Source organism: Pelophylax lessonae, assembly GCF_965119305.1.
Source record: "Pelophylax lessonae genome assembly, chromosome: 11".
NCBI lineage: Eukaryota > Metazoa > Chordata > Amphibia > Anura > Ranidae > Pelophylax > Pelophylax lessonae.
Genome location: NC_138778.1, coordinates 213,652,868 through 213,670,202, shown reverse-complemented (window position 1 = coordinate 213,670,202; position 17,335 = coordinate 213,652,868). Strand labels below are relative to the sequence as shown.

Sequence of the window (17,335 nt, the reverse complement as noted above, 5' to 3'; positions counted from 1 at the left end):
GACATCAATTCTCTGTGCTGTTGGGGCGCCCCTGTGGGCCCGGGCCCCCTGCAGGAGGACTGGTGCCCCCCCCCCCCCCACCATCAGTGTAGGGATTAGGATGTACTGTATACAATGTATAGTGAATAAAATGTACTGTATACAATAAATAGGGTATGGGATATACTGTGTACAATGTATAGGGTGTACTGTATACAATCTTTAGGTTATAAGATGTACTTATACAATGTGTAGCGTATAAAATGTATTGTATACAATGTATAGGATATGGGATGTACTGTATACAATGTTTAGGGAATAAAATGTACTGTATATTATGTAGTGTATAAAAATATGTGAGTGTAAAATGCATTATATACAATGTACAGGGTGCAGTATACATTGTACAGGGTGCAGTATATATATTACACAGGGTGTATACAATGTGGAGGGTGCAGTATATATATATTACACAGGGTGTATACAATGTGGAGGGTGCAGTATACAGTATATTACACAGGGTGTATATTGTATACAATGTATGGAGAGTATACAATGTGGAGGGTGCAGTACTGATGAGCAGCCTGTAGAGGTCAGTGTGCTGCCTATCCCCGCCCCTCCTCCTCCCGGGTACGGTGGCCGGGCTGGGCCGGGGAAGCCGGTGACGTCACACAGTCCCTGCCCAGCCGCAGCTGTCACACGGCGCCCGAACACCCGGATCCGGGCTGAGGTGGGAGCGGGATTGGGGGAGGGGGGTCGGTGTGTAAAAGAAGGGGGGATGTGGCGGGGGGAGGGAGCAATGCCGGGGCTCCAGGCTGTAGGAGGGCCCCTCATATACATGCAGGCCGCCCGATACAATGGCTGACAGACCCCTCATCTCCATCCCTCCCCTCCCCCCTCCTGTCATCCCTGTCCTCCCCTCCCCCCTCCTGTCATGTCTGTCCTCCCCTCCCCCCTCCTGTCATCCCTGTCCTCCCCTCCCCCCTCCTGTCATGTCTGTCCTCCCCTCCCCCCTCCTGTCATCCCTGTCCTCCCCTCCCCCCTCCTGTCATGTCTGTCCTCCCCTCCCCCCTCCTGTCATGTCTGTCCTCCCCTCCCCCCTCCTGTCATGTCTGTCCCCCCTCCCCCCTCCTGTCATGTCTGTCCTCCCTTCCTGTTATGTCTGTTTCCCTCCCCCTCCTGTCATCCCTATCCTCCCCTGCCCCCTCCTCCCTCCTGTTATGTCTGTTCTCCCATCATCCCCATCCCTGTCCTTCCCCCGTCATCCCTGTCCTTTCCTTCCCCCTCCCTGTCCTTTCCTTCCCCCTCCCTGTCCTTTCCTTCCCCCTCCCTGTCATCCCCGTCCTTTCCTTCCCCCGTCATCCCTGTCCTTCCCCCGTTATCCCCGTCCTTTCCTTCCCCCGTCATCCCTGTCCTTCCCCCGTTATCCCCGTCCTTTCCTTCCCCCACCATCCCTGTCCTTTCCTCCCCCCCCCCCCCGTCATCCCTGTCCTTCCCCCATCATCCCTGTCCTTTCCTCCCCCCCCCCCGTCATCCCTGTCCTTCCCCCATCATCCCCGTCCTTCCCCCCCCCCCCCCCCCCCCGTCATCCCTGTCCTTCCCCCATCATCCCCGTCCTTCCCCCCCCCCCCCCCCCCCGTCATCCCTGTCCTTCCCCCATCATCCCTGTCCTCCCCTCCTCCCCTCTTCCTTTGTCAAAGCAACTCCCATTCTGATAAATGGAGTCTCCACCGTCTACCAACCTTCCCTGTGCTGTTATATTTATCTCCTGTGTACCGTACATACCTTTTATATACACCCACTTACCTCTGCATACCCATATATACTACTAATATATATATTACCTTGGCTGTGTATGTGTGTGTGTGTGTGTGTGTGTGTGTGTGTATGTATATATATATATTTTGGTGTCAGTGGATGCAATAATAACCCCCAGCATTGGTGTCAGTGAATGCAATAATAACCCCCAGCATTGGTGTCAGTGGATGCAGTAATAACCCCCAGCATTGGTGTCGGTGGATGCAGTAATAACCCCCAGCATTGGTGTCATTGGATGCAATAATAACCCCCAGCATTGTAGTCGGTGGATACAGTAATAACCCCCAGCATTGGTGTCAGTGGATGCAGTAATAACCCCCAGCATTGGTGTCATTGGATGCAATAATAACCCCCAGCATTGGTGTCAGTGGATGCAATAATAACCCACAGCATTGGTGTCAGTGGATGCAGTAATAACCCCCAGCATTGGTGTCATTGGATGCAATAATAACCCCCAGCATTGGTGTCATTGGATGCAATAATAACCCCCAGCATTGGTGTCGGTGGATGCAATAATAACCCACAGCATTGGTGTCAGTGGATGCAGTAATAACCCCCAGCATTGGTGTCATTGGATGCAGTAATAACCCCCAGCATTGGTGTCGGTGGATGCAATAATGACCCCCAGCATTGATGTCAGTGAATGCAATAATAACCCCCAGCATTGGTGGCGGTGAATGCAATAATAACCCCAAGCATTGGTGTCATTGGATGCAATAATAACCCCCAGCATTGGTGTCAGTGAATGCAATAATAACCCCCAGCATTGGTGTCATTGGATGCAATAATAACCCACAGCATTGGTGTCAGTGGATGCAGTAATAACCCCCAGCATTGGTGTCATTGGATGCAATAATAACCCCCAGCATTGGTGTCATTGGATGCAATAATAACCCCCAGCATTGGTGTCGGTGGATGCAATAATAACCCACAGCATTGGTGTCAGTGGATGCAGTAATAACCCCCAGCATTGGTGTCATTGGATGCAGTAATAACCCCCAGCATTGGTGTCGGTGGATGCAATAATGACCCCCAGCATTGATGTCAGTGAATGCAATAATAACCCCCAGCATTGGTGGCGGTGAATGCAATAATAACCCCAAGCATTGGTGTCATTGGATGCAATAATAACCCCCAGCATTGGTGTCAGTGAATGCAATAATAACCCCCAGCATTGGTGTCATTGGATGCAATAATAACCCCCAGCATTGGTGTCGGTGGATGCAATAATAACCCCCAGCATTGGTGTCATTGGATGCAATAATAACCCCCAGCATTGTAGTCAGTGGATGCAGTAATAACCCCCAGCATTGTAGTCAGTGGACGCAATAATAACCCCCAGCATTGGTGTCATTGAATGCAATAATAACCCCCAGCATTGTAGTCAGTGGATGCAGTAATAACCCCCAGCATTGGTGTCAGTGAATGCAATAATAACCCCCAGCATTGCTGCCAGATAAAAGCAAGCAAAGGACTGCAGTTTGGAGACCCCTGACCTGGATAGACAGCAGATCACATGACTGTGGTTGAATAGATGATGGAACTTTAGAAGGGGAGGATGTCCAATCTTAGAGCCTATGACCATGGAGTGATTATTGGTGGCAGACATGGATATAACATTCTCAGGACCTCCTGTCCTCCAGTGATTTTCATACTCTATGGCTATTGGTGGGAAAGCAGAGGTCCTCCAGCTAGCTGTGGTTCTATCAGTGGAGGAGGTTAGTAGAGATGTCAGAGAGAATGGCTGAAGCCCAGCGCTGCTCTGGTGATCTCTCTTTACAGCAATGCAGCTCTGTAGGGCCCCTAAGAATGCAGAACACATTGGCCCTTGAAGAGCATGGGATGTATCAGCGGAGGGCCACACAGGGTCCTCTCCTGTCAAGAAAACAAGGCTACAGGAGTCCCTGGGTTTCCAAAACTGGCCAATGAAATGTTTTCTGGTCTGATGAGTTTGGATTCCAGCTGTGCCATGTAGACGGTTGGGTCAGAATTTGGGGTGCGCAGGATGAGTCTATTTTAGGCTGGTCGATGAGAAGATGTAGGGTGGTTGGGAATGGTTTTTTTTTGGTGACCGGTCCCTTCATAGCACCCAAGCTTTGTTTATATGTAAAATTTTGTCCTTGGTCTTAGTCAGTCCACTTTGCCGTGGCAGTTTTCCGGCAGAGGGTCGGGCACGACGGGCACCATGCAAAATCTCAAGCAGATCAAATCTTAGAAAACCTGCGCCACTTCAAAAATGATATTGAACCCAGGTAGTTGTTCCAAGCTGCAGATATCTCACACTTCAGTGCTATAAAATATGAATCATATACAGTATATATTATACACTATATTGTCAAAAGTATTGGGACGCCTGCCTTTACACCAGTTATATCCAAACTGTGGCCCTCCAGATGTTGTAGAACTACAAGTCCCATAAGGCATAGCAAGAATCTGACAGCCACAAGCATGACACCCAGAGGCAGAGGCATGATGGGACTTGTAGTTTTGCAACAGCTGGAGGGCCACAGTTTGCATATCCTTGCTTTATACGCACATAAACCTTAATGGCATCCCAGTCTTAGTCCGTAGGGTTCAATATTGAGTTGGCCCACCCTTTGCAGCTATAACAGCTTCAACTCTTCTGGGAAGGCTGTCCACAAGGTTTAGGAGTGTGTCTATGGGAATGTTTGATCATTCTTCCAGAAGCGCATTTGTGAGGTGGACAAGAAGGTCTGCACGCTAATTCATCCCAAAGGTGTTCTGTCGGGTTGAGGTCAGGACTCTGTGCAGGCTAGTCAAGTTCCTCCACCCCAAACTCACTCATCCATGTCTTTATGGACCTTGCTTTGTGCACTGGTGCGCAGTCATGTTGGAACAGGAAGGGGCCGTCCCCAAACTCCTCCCACAAAGTTGGGAGCATGAAATTATCCAAAATGTCTTGGTATGCTGACGCCTTAAGAGTTCCCTTTACTGGAACTAAGGGGCCAAGCCCAACCCCTGAAAAACACCCCCACACCATAATCCCCCCTCCCACCAAATGATTTGGAGCAGTGCACAAAGCAAGGTCCATAAAGACATGGATGAGCGAGTTTGGGGTGGAGGAACTTGGCTGGCCCTCAACCCGATAGAACACCTTTGGGGTGAATTAAAGCAGAGACTGTCAGCCAGGCTTTCTCATCCAACATCAGTGCCTGACCTCACAAATGTGCTTCTGGAAGAATTGTCAAACATTTCCATAGACACTCCTAAACCTTCCCAGAAGAGTTGAAGCTGTTATAGCTGCAAAGGGTGGGCCAACTTAATATTGAACCCTACGGACTAAGACTGGGATGCCATTAATGTTCATGTGTGTGTAAAGTAAGGCGTTCCAATACTTTTGGTAAGATAGTGTGTGTGTGTATATATATATATATCTATTGACATGTCAAATCGGAGCCTATTGCTGGCAACAGCACTGTCCGAATCATTGCAGCGCCGCACTGATTCCCAAAAGTCGTTTCTGTACTACTTTTGGCGATTTCGGGGGTGCAATTTCAATTGACATCTGTGCAGGATCCCACACAGATGTCTGTCAAATCACCCCGAACCTTGCACTGACATGCGGGTTTTGAAATCGTGAGTTTAGCTGAACTCACACGATTTCAAACCCGACCTCCGTGTTAACGAGGGCTAAGCACCGGTTCACATTGGCGCGACGCTACTTTCAGGGGCGACCTCCGAGATTGCGGTGCGAGCAGCGCGCCGCGACCTCGGAGCGGCCGCCACAGACTTCATAACATTGAAGTCTATGGCGGTCGCCTCCTGGTCGCCCCAAAGAAGCTCCGGACCCTTTTTCTAGGTCGGAGCGACTTGTGTCGCTCCTATTAGAACGGGTCCGCAGCTTCCCTATGGGAGGCGACCTGCGGCGACCTGTGAGGCGACCAGGTCGCCTCACAGGTCGCCCTAGTGTGAACCGGGGCTAAGGGTCCTTTCACACGGGCGTTCCCCACGGGGGACTCCACTTTGCTGGCGGGGGGGTCGATCCGCTGATCCCCTCTGAGCAGGCGGATGACAGGTCTGTCTCCGCTCACTGTGCAGAGATGGAGCTGTCAGATCCCCGCTCTCCTCTATGGGGAGATCGGATGAAAATGGACTGCCTGATCCTCCAGATGTATGGAAAATAGGGTTTCCATCCGTCTGGATTTCATGGATCGGATAGCAGCGGGTGTCAGTGGAGGTGTCACCGCTGGCATCTGCTGCCCCATAGGGGTGCATGGAGCGTCCGATCAGGTCTGCGTGAAAAACCGACATACAGACCGGATTGGAAAGCCCGGGTGAAAGGGGCCTAAAGGTGCAATTTTAATTACTGGTAGAGTTCATCTGGTGTCCTGGCTTTCCATGCCTTTTTGCACCCCATTTCTGAACTAATAAGTTCAGAAATAACTTAATTTTTAAACTTCTTCTTTCTGTGTCTTTGTATGTATGGATTGCATGGGTTGTTCCTGATGTGGGGAAAATTTCATGTAAATATCACCTTTAGAAATATATTTACCTAGAAAAATGGGGACGTGTTCAATACTTATTTTACCAGCTGTATATATTAGAAGGTAATGTTAAAGAAAAGGGAGGTATATTGGATAGAACATTGGATACAATAAAACCCCCATGGTTGTCACACTTTGATCTTCATTTGTTTCCTTTGATGATTGGTGATTGTTTTTTTATTTTTATATTTTTCATGGATTGTTTTTCTATAAATGTATATTGGGATTGGTTTGCTTCCATGCCTGATAATGGGGATTGTTCTGTGCAGGAAGCATTGTCACGTGTTTTCATTTTCATTGGAGGATGGGGGTGAATTACTTTGTATCTGCTTTCTGTGTACTGAGATGTGTCCACATGGATTGGTTACTTTGTAACTTTACTATGCAGTTTTCCTAGTCTGGGAGCTTGGTGTGGTCATGGAACACTCTCTGTGATTTCTGATATTTGTCATGATGATTATTTGGTGGATTAGAGATATTTGGAGTGCTGCAATCTTGGACTTTTCTTGTTACGTTATTTATTATATTTATATTACATTTATTTATTATATATTAATAATTATTATAGCAATAATTATGTATTAGTAGTATGTATTTATTATGTTATATATTTGCTTATTTTATGTTTATTTATAATAATAACCATTTGTATTATTATTGTTGTTATATTATTTTTTTTATTTTACATCTTGAATATATATTTTTTTATATTTTTATTATTAATATTATTATTAATAATATTTATTATTACTGGCATTTATTTATTTTATAATAATTTATGAGTAGTTTTATATATTTGCTTATTATATTTTTATTTATAATAATAACAATAACCCTTTATTTTATTGTTATATTATTTAATATTTTGAATATATTTATTTTATTTTATATTAATATTTATTATTACTGCCATTTATTTTTCCTTTTATAATTTATTAGTAATTATTTATTGTATTTATTTTATATATTTGCTTATTATATTTCTATTTATAATAACAATAACCTTTTTTTATAATTATTATTTATTTATGATATATAGTTTTTATATTTTTTAAATATATAAAACCATAACCATTTATAACCATTTTTATTGTTATTTTTTTAACATTTTTTAAATATCTTTATTTTATATTTTTGTATTATTGCTAGCATTTATTATATTTTATTTATTATTTTACATTCTTGCTTATATTTTTATTTATAATAATAATAACCTTTTTTTAATAATTATTATTTATGATATATATTTCTTATTTGCTTATTAGATATTTGCTGATATATATTGTATGCACACTCACTGACTTTGATACTTAGGCGTCACATAAACCAAAGCCAAAACTAGTACACAATAAACTACAGATTCCATTTGATTGGTCCTTATGTTTAGCCCCTCTCCTATTTTTTATTTTTTTTTTATTATTTTTGATAATTCCACCAGCAGTCGTGATTTGAATTTATTTATTTTATTTTATATTATTATTTATTATTACTGGCATTTTTTCTTTTTTTATAGTTTATTAGTGATTATTTATTGTATTTATTTTATATATTTGCTTATTATATTTTTATTCATAATAATAATAACAGTTTTAACCATTTTTATTGTTGTTATTTTTATTTAACATTTTTTAACTATCTTTATTTTTTTATTTTTATTATTATTGCTATTATTTATTATATTATTTTACATTTTTGCTTATTATATTTTTATTTATAATAACAATAATAACCCTTTTTTTAATAATTACTATTTATGATATTTTTTATTTGCCTGTTAGATATTTGCATATATATATTGTATGCACACTCACTTACTTTGATACTTAGGCGTCACATAAACTAAAGCCAAGGTGGTCACTTCCCAAGCCAAAACTAGTACACAAACTACAGATTCCATTTGATTGGTCCTTATGTTTAGCCCCTCTCCTATTTTTTATTTTTTGTATTATTTTTGATAATTCCACCAGCGGTCGTGATTTGAATTTATTTATTTTATTTTATATTATTATTTATTATTACTGGCATTTTTTATAGTTTATTAGTGATTATTGTATTTATTTTATATATTTGCTTTTTATATTTTTATTCATAATAATAACAATTTTAGCCATTTTTATTGTTGTTATTTTTATTTAACATTTTTTAAATATCTTTATTTTGTTTATTTTTATTATTATTGCTACTATTTATTATATTATTTTACATTTTTGCTTATTTTTATTTATAATAATTATAACCTTTTTTTAATTATTATTATTTATGATGTTTATTTTTTATTTGCCTGTTAGATATTTCCATATATATATATATATATATATATATATATATATATATATATATATATATATATATATATTGTATGCACACTCACTGACTTTGATACTTAGGCGTCACATAAACTAAAGCCGAGGTGGTCACTCACTTCCAAAGCCCAAACTAGTACACAAACTACAGATTCCATTTGATTGGTCCTTATGTTTAGCCCCTCTCCTATTTTTTATTTTTTGTTATTATTTCTGATAATTCCACCAGCGGTCATGATTTGAATTTATTTATTTTATTTTATATTATTATTTATTATTACTGTTTTTTTTCTTTTATAATTTATAAGTGATTATTTTTTGTATTTATTTTATATATTTGCTAATTATATTTTTAATTCATAATAATAATAACAATTTTAACCATTTTTATTGTTGTTATTTTTATTTAACATTTTTTAAATATCTTTATTTTTTTATTATTATTGCTATTATTTATTATATTATTTTACATTTTTGCTTATTATATTTTTATTTATAATAACAATAATAACCTTTTTTTAATAATTACTATTTATGATATTTATTTTTTATTTGCCTGTTAGATATTTCCATATATATATATATATTGTATGCACACTCACTTATGCCTCGTACACACGTACCGATCGTCGGCCGACCGATCGGCCGTCTTTTGTCCAGGGCTGTCCTGTCCGCTGAAAAGTGCAAAAGACTGCACAAGAATTTTGTCCGCCGACTGCAGAAGTGATGTCATGTGATGGTTAACTTTCCGTGTGTTTTTTCTTCTCTGAGCATGCCCAGTCTTGCAAATCTGCTGTCTGTCGGCCAAATTCTGTACTGACTGGCGAACAATCGGCCGTTCTGGTGTTGGCCAACAAAAATTTTAATGCCTGCACGACAGATTCTTTTCGGCCGAAAGTGCGCTGTCGGCTGTCGGAAGCATCATACTAACAAGCCTACAATCGGCCGATCGGTCGTCGGCCGAATATTTACGGCCGTCAATCGGTATGTGTGTACGGGCCTTAACTTTGATACTTAGTCCCAATTCACACTACCCCGACTGGTCAGCCTGACAAGTCGCGGTCCATTCTGTGCTACGGGAACCGTTCTAATAGGAGCAACTCAAGTCGCTCCGACTTTGAAAATAGTTCCTGTACTACTTCGGGGCGACATCGGAGCGACTTGCATTGACTTCCATTATGTGAAGTCCGTGCAAGTCGCGGTGCACGCGACTTCACAGGTCGCCCCCGAAGTCGGATCGCCATAGTGTGAACCGACACTTAGGCGTCACATAAACTAAAGCCAAGGTGGTCACTTCCAAAGCCAAAACTAGTACACAAACTACAGATTCCACTTGATTGGTCCTTATGGATAGCCCCTCCCCCTTTTTAATTTTTTTTATTATTTTTCATAATTCCACCAGCGGTCGTGATTGGATACTAACATCTACAATTGAAATGGATATAATTTAATTTGCCAGCTGTTCCCGGTCACCTAGGAACTAACATAGCGTGATAGGAGGGATGCGTGCGCCATGGAATCTCTATGTGATTGTAATGCGCGGTATATAATGGTAATAATCAGTGCTGGAGAAGACGTATTAATTAGCAGTAAATTGATCAGGTCTCATGGTGTCATGCCAATTATTCCTGAACACCGCCAATCAGCCTCTACTTGTAAATGTTGTTAGTTATTAATTAGGACTCTGGTGTCGTTCTTTTGATTGTCTTCGCCCGCTGATTACATTGATACATGTGATTGTGATCAGTATTGGAAATAATTGTACATTATTGTTTTAGAGATCTTGTGTTTATGTATTTATTATGGTTTTATGCTAATGGCCGTCTTATTTGTTTACACTTTAAAAAAAAAAAAAATATCTATAGATATATCTCCATCTATCTATGTATGTGTGTATATATATATATATATCACAAAAAGTATTGGGACGCCTGCCTTTACACACACATGAACTTTAACCACTTAAGCCCCAAAGGATTTGGCTGCTCAAAGACCAGGGCCTATTTTGCGATTCGGCACTGCGTGACTTTAACGGACAATTGCGCGGTCGTGGGCCGCTGTACCCAAATGAAATTGACGTCCTTTTTTCCCCACAAACAGAGCTTTCTTTTGGTGGTATTTGATCACCTGTGCAATTTTTTATTTTTTGCGCTATAAACAAAAAAAAGAGCGACAATTTTGAAAAATAACAATATTTTTCACATTTTTTTTTATATGAAATTCCCCCCAAAAAAAATGTAAAAATCAAAATGTTTTAACATTTTAGGCCAATTTGTTTTCTGCTACATATTTTTGGTGAAAAAAATCGCAATAAGCGTATTTTGATTTGTTTGCGCAAAAGTTATTGCGTTTACTAACTACGGGAAAGATTTTTGTCATTTTTATTGTTTTTTTTAACTAGTAATGGTGGCGATCTGCGATTTTTTTTTTTTTTTTTTTGCGGGACTGCGACATTGCGGCGGACAGATCGGACCCCTGACTGACATTTTTGACACTTTTGGGGTTACCAGTGACATTACTGCAGTAATCAGTTTCTAAAAATATGCACTGTTACTGTAATAATGACACTGGCAGGGAAGGGGTTAACTTTATTGATAAACAGTGGGTTAAATGTATCCCTAGGGGCGTGATTCTAACTGTGGGGGGGGCGTGGCTTGTGATCTAACCACAGAGACATACGATCCTACATAGCAGGATCATACAGTCTCTGCAGTTACATCAGGGAGAATGACAGACGGCTGTGTTTACATCAGCCGCCTGCCTTTCTCCCTCTCCAGCGGGAGATCGCGAGTGGCCGGCGGACATCGGAGCCACCGGTCACTCGCACGGGGATGTCAGGGAACGAGCGGGGGTGGGAGCGCGCCTCCGGCGGTGCACGCTCACTCCCTAGAGGCTCGTGGGCGAGTGACGTATCCCTACGTCACTTTGCCCAGGAGGGGCTGACCGCTGCAGTACATATACTGACGGCGGTCGGCAAATGGTTAATAGCATCCCCAGTCTTAGTCTGTAGGGTTCAATATTGAGTTGGCCCACCCTTTGCAGCTATAACAGCTTCAACTCTTCTGGGAAGGCTGTCCACAAGGTTTAGGAGTGTCTATGGGAATGTTTGACCATTCTTCCAGAAGCGCATTTGTAAGGTCAGACACTGATGTTGAAGAGAAGGCCTGGCTCACAGTCTCCGCTCTTATTTATTTCAAAGGTGTTCTATCAGGTTGAGGTCAGGACTCTGTGCAGGCCAGTCAAGCTCCTTCACCCCCAAACTCGCTCATCCATGTCTTTATGGACCTTGCTTTGTGCACTGGTGTGCAGTCATGTTGGAACAGGAAGGGGCCATCCCCAAACTCCTCCCACAAAGTTGGGAGCATGAAATTATCCAAAATGTCTTGGTATGCTGACGCCTTAAGAGTTCCCTTCACCGGATCTGAGGGGCCAAACCCAACCCCTGAATAACAACCCCACTCTTGAAAATGTATCAGGGGCTTCTTCTCTGTGTTTTCGGGGATGTGGCCAACCTGGTATGATGTCCATATATGGTGGACCTGTGCGAAGGTTCGTCGGTTTTGGATTAGTGTTCACTCCCTGATCCCTTCTGTGACAATGGTGAATATAGGTAAAAACCCTAAGGTTACTCTTTTTAACGAGGCTGTCTTCGATGTTCCCAAGCATGTTCAAACTTTAATCCACTTTATGTTTCTCACAGAAAAAATCGCTATTGCGACCGCTTGGAAGAAACCAGAGGTAGATCTTGCTATTGTGATAAATAAAATGACATGGATCATGCTCAATGAATAGCTGGTCAGCAGGGCAGCCATCAGGGGGGGACAGCCCATACACATGTAAGGGGCCCAGGCGCTCCGAGGGGCCCGGCCGCCCAGGCCCCAACCAAGGAGACAGAGTAGTTGCAGCTGCAGTAACTAGCAATTGCTAAAGCATAGCGGCTGCAGAGTAAGCCGATGCAGCTGAAGGGATGTCTCTTTGCTGGATTGCGTTGTCTCTTTGCTGAAAATATGAGGCTGTCTCTTTGCTGGATTGGGATATCTCTTTGCTGAATATATGAAGCAGTCTCTTTACTTGATTGGGATGTCTCTTTGCTGAATATATGGGGATGTATCTTTGATAGATTGGATTCATTTTCATTTATTAAGTTGTAAGAGTGTTAAAATAGAAGTGGGTGCACTGAAGGACTCAGTGGGATGGCCAGTGGACGGATTCGGTGGGACGGCCAGAGGGCGGAATGTTGGTGGTCAGGCCCGGTGGGGCCCAGGCCTTAAAGCGGAGTTCCACCCAAAAGTGGAAGTTCCGCTTTAGGGAGTACTGACCCCCTGACATGCCACATTTGGCATGTCATTTTTTTGGGGGGGGAGCGGGTACCTAGTTTTGACAGGTACCCGCTCCCACTTCCGCTCGGAGCGCCGCGGCGCCCTGAACGGAAGTTCACCTCTCCCCCTCCCTGCAATCTTCTGGGACACGTCAGAGGTCCCAGAAGATTGCCGGCCGATCAAGACGCGCAGCGCGACTCGCGCATGCGCAGTGGGTACCCGGCTGTGAAGCCGCAAACTGTCACAGCCGGGTGCCCACAGCAGTGATGCCGGCGCCGAGGGAGAGGATCGAGGCTACGGGCGGCCGCATCGCTGGACCGTTGGACAGGTGAGTGAATGGCTGGAATTCCGCTTTAAGCTGTGTAAGGGGCCCCAAAATTTCTGATGGCTGCCCTGCTGGTCAGTATCTCGAAGGATAAAACCGCTAAGTCTGACCGTTTCTGAGATCCTTGGATTAATTATCTCCAACTCCCATCTGACTGAGGAGTGTGGGCAGTGGAGGTGGGCATTCGGACGGTCCTTTTCCCTCCCTTTATTTTGTCTCTTCTTCTTTTCCTTCTCTTCTTTTGTTCCTTGTCTTTGTCTTTTCTTCCTTTCAATTCCCGCCCCCCCCCCCCCCCCCTTCTTTTTCCTTGGATTCAAACTTCCATTTTTCATTTAGTTGTGTTATTTCCACTTGTGGTTTCACATTATGTATACTCGCTGCCCAGTATGAAGTATGAGTTCTAATACTCCTCCTAGTGGGGGGGGGGGGGGGGGGGTTGAGTGCGATTGCTGTTTGCTGTATAAGAACCTTTTTACTTTATGTAGAATTTCTACTTTAGACCCCGTTCACACTGGGGCGACTTGTCAGATGACCTGGTCGCCTGACAAGTCGCCATTGGTCACCTGCCATAGAGTAGTACAGGACCCATTCTAATAGGAGCGACACAAGTCGCTCCGACTTAGAAAAAGGGTCCGGTACTACTTTGGGGCGACCTGGAGTGACCTGCATTGACTTCAATGATATGAAGTCCGTGCAAGACGCGCCGAGGTCGCAGTGCGAGCTGTGCACCGCGACTTCACAGGTCGCCCCGGCAAGTCGGGTCGCGCCTATGTGAACCGGCTCTTATATGACATCCTTTTCTGTGGGGAAAAAACTGGTGGAATAATATTTGGTTTCCCTTAAGCCCCCGTTCACACTAAGGCGACATGTGAGGCGACCTGGTCACCGTAGGTCGCCTCCCATAGGGAAGCTGCGGACCCGTTCTAATAGGAGCGACATAAGTCGCTCTGACTTAGAAAAAGGGTCCGGAGCTTCTTTGGGGCGACCTGGAGGCGACCGCCATAGACTTCAATGTTATGAAGTCCGTGGCGGCCGCTCCGAGGTCGCGGTGCGAAGTAGCGTCGCCTGCATGTGAACGGGGGCTTAATGTTTTGATATGTTCCACCTGCGTTGTGGACCCTATTCTTGATACATTGTCAATAAAAATATTGAAACAAAAAAAGAACCCCAAACCATAATCCCCCCTCCACCAAATGGTTTGGAGCAGTGCACAAAGTAAGGTCCATAAAGACATGGATGAGCAAGTTTGGGGTGGAGGAACTTGGCCTGACCTCAACCCAACAGAACACCTTTGGGATGAATTAGAGCGGAGACTGCGAGCCAGGTCTTCTCATCCAACATCAGTGCCTGACCTTACAAATGAGCTTCTGGAGGAATGGTCAAACATTCCCATAGACACACTCCTAAACCTTGTGGACGGCCTTCCCAGAAGAGTTGAAGCTGTTATAGCTGCAAAGGGTGGGCCAACTCAATATTGAACCCTACGGACTAATGGCTCGTTTCCACTGAGCGGTACGGTTCGGTACGGTACGCTATTTTTGCCGTTTCCATTATGTATGGTACCCTAATTCCGAACCGTACCGTACCACTTTCTCTTACGTCCTCCGACAGTCGCCGCCCCTTCATATTCATCACCAATGGGTTATGTCCTCTCATCCGTAGGAGTAGCTAGGCAATAGAATATGTTAGTACAAAGACTTTTAACATATCCCACCCCCAGGGGGTGGTCCCCTCAGTACATAACCCTCCACTTCCTGTATCCAACTCAGTTTCATTTGTCTAGCTGTCAGGAGTGGCTGGATGTTTCTGTGCTGGGACACCTTGTCTCAGCTCCAGTGGCGGCTGGTGAAGTTTTAAGATGGGGGGGCGCAAGACCCCGCCCTTCTATTTTGGCCCCTCCCATTTCTCAGAAGCCACACCCCTTATAGACCCCACCCATTTTGTCCCCTGTATTTTGCTTGCGTGAACCAATTCTCCCAATATATCACATATTAAGGGCTCCATCAGTACTAGTATATCCCATAATAGGGAGCAGGGGCCCTATTATGGGATACACTGACAGAGTGGCACAAACCCCACAGTACAGGCCCCTTGTACAAACCCCACAGTACAGACCCCCTAGCACATGCCCCCTTTCAATGTAGTGACCAGCGTACATGCCCCCTTTCAATGTAGTGACCAGCGTACAGGCCCCCTTTCAATGTAGTGACCAGTATACAGGCCCCCTTTCAATGTAGTGACCAGCGTACATGCCCCCTTTCAATGTAGTGACCAGCATACATGCCCCCTTTCAATGTAGTGACCAGCATACATGCCCCCTTTCAATGTAGTGACCAGCATACATGCCCCCTTTCAATGTAGTGACCAGCATACATGCCCCCTTTCAATGTAGTGACCAGCGTACATGCCCCCTTTCAATGTAGTGACCAGCATACATGCCCCCTTTCAATGTAGTGACCAGCGTACATGCCCCCTTTCAATGTAGTGACCAGCATACATGCCCCCTTTCAATGTAGTGACCAGCGTACATGCCCCCTTTCAATGTAGTGACCAGCATACATGCCCCCTTTCAATGTAGTGACCAGCATACATGCCCCCTTTCAATGTAGTGACCAGCATACATGCCCCCTTTCAATGTAGTGACCAGCATACATGCCCCCTTTCAATGTAGTGACCAGCATACATGCCCCCTTTCAATGTAGTGACCAGCGTACATGCCCCCTTTCAATGTAGTGACCAGCGTACATGCCCCCTTTCAATGTAGTGACCAGCGTACATGCCCCCTTTCAATGTAGTGACCAGCGTACATGCCCCCTTTCAATGTAGTGACCAGCATACATGCCCCCTTTCAATGTAGTGACCAGCGTACATGCCCCTTTCAATACAGTGACCAGCGTACATGCCCCCTTTCAATGTAGTGACCAGCGTACATGCCCCCTTTCAATACAGTGACCAGCGTACATGCCCCCTGCAGAGGTATGGCAGTGGGAGAGATGGGATCAGGCAGAGGGATGGTGGTGGGAGAGATGGGATCAGGCAGAGGGATGGAGGTGGGAGAGATTGGATCAGGCGGTGGGCGGGATGAGATCAGGCAGAGGGATGGAGGTGAGAGAGATGGGATCAGGCAGAGGGATGGTGGTGGGAGAGATGGGATCAGGCAAAGGGATGGCGGTGGGAGGGATGAGGGCATGAGGCAGAGAGGGATGGCAGTGGGAGGGATGGTCATGGGATGAGGCAGAGCAGAGGGGGATGGCAGTGGAAAGGCTGGATGGATGGATGGTCATGGGATGAGGCAGAGCAGAGGGGGATGGCGGTGGAAAGGCTGGATGGATGGATGGTCATGGGATGAGGCAGAGCAGAGGGGGATGGTGGTGGAAAGGCTGGATGGATGGATGGTCATGGGATGAGGCAGAGCAGAGGGGGATGGCGGTGGAAAGGCTGGATGGATGGATGGTCATGGGATGAGGCAGAGCAGAGGGGGATGGTGGTGGAAAGGCTGGATGGATGGATGGTCATGGGATGAGGCAGAGCAGAGGGGGATGGTGGTGGAAAGGCTGGATGGATGGATGGTCATGGGATGAGGCAGAGCAGAGGGGGATGGCGGTGGAAAGGCTGGATGGATGGATGGTCATGGGATGAGGCAGAGCAGAGGGGGACGGCGGTGGAAAGGCTGGATGGATGGATGGTCATGGGATGAGGCAGAGCAGAGGGGGACGGCGGTGGAAAGGCTGGATGGATGGATGGTCATGGGATGAGGCAGAGCAGAGGGGGACGGCGGTGGAAAGGCTGGATGGATGGATGGTCATGGGATGAGGCAGAGCAGAGGGGGATGGCGGTGGAAAGGCTGGATGGATGGATGGTCATGGGATGAGGCAGAGCAGAGGGGGATGGCGGTGGAAAGGCTGGATGGATGGATGGTCATGGGATGAGGCAGAGCAGAGGGGGACGGCGGTGGAAAGGCTGGATGGATGGATGGTCATGGGATGAGGCAGAGCAGAGGGGGATGGCGGTGGAAAGGCTGGATGGATGGATGGTCATGGGATGAGGCAGAGCAGAGGGGGATGGTGGTGGAAAGGCTGGATGGAT

The 17,335-nt window shown here is 45.0% G+C and overlaps 1 protein-coding gene across 1 annotated transcript in view; it reads left to right on the top strand.

Annotated features, from left to right (window-relative positions):
* The first annotated feature begins 605 nt into the window (after positions 1–605).
* The window catches only part of NOL4L (nucleolar protein 4 like), a 74,815-nt gene continuing 58,085 nt past the window's right edge, over positions 606–17,335 (top strand). The window contains exon 1 of the mRNA XM_082271661.1: positions 606–709. The gene's annotated coding sequence lies outside the window, so the exon portion shown is untranslated. The remainder of the gene's footprint in view (positions 710–17,335) is intronic.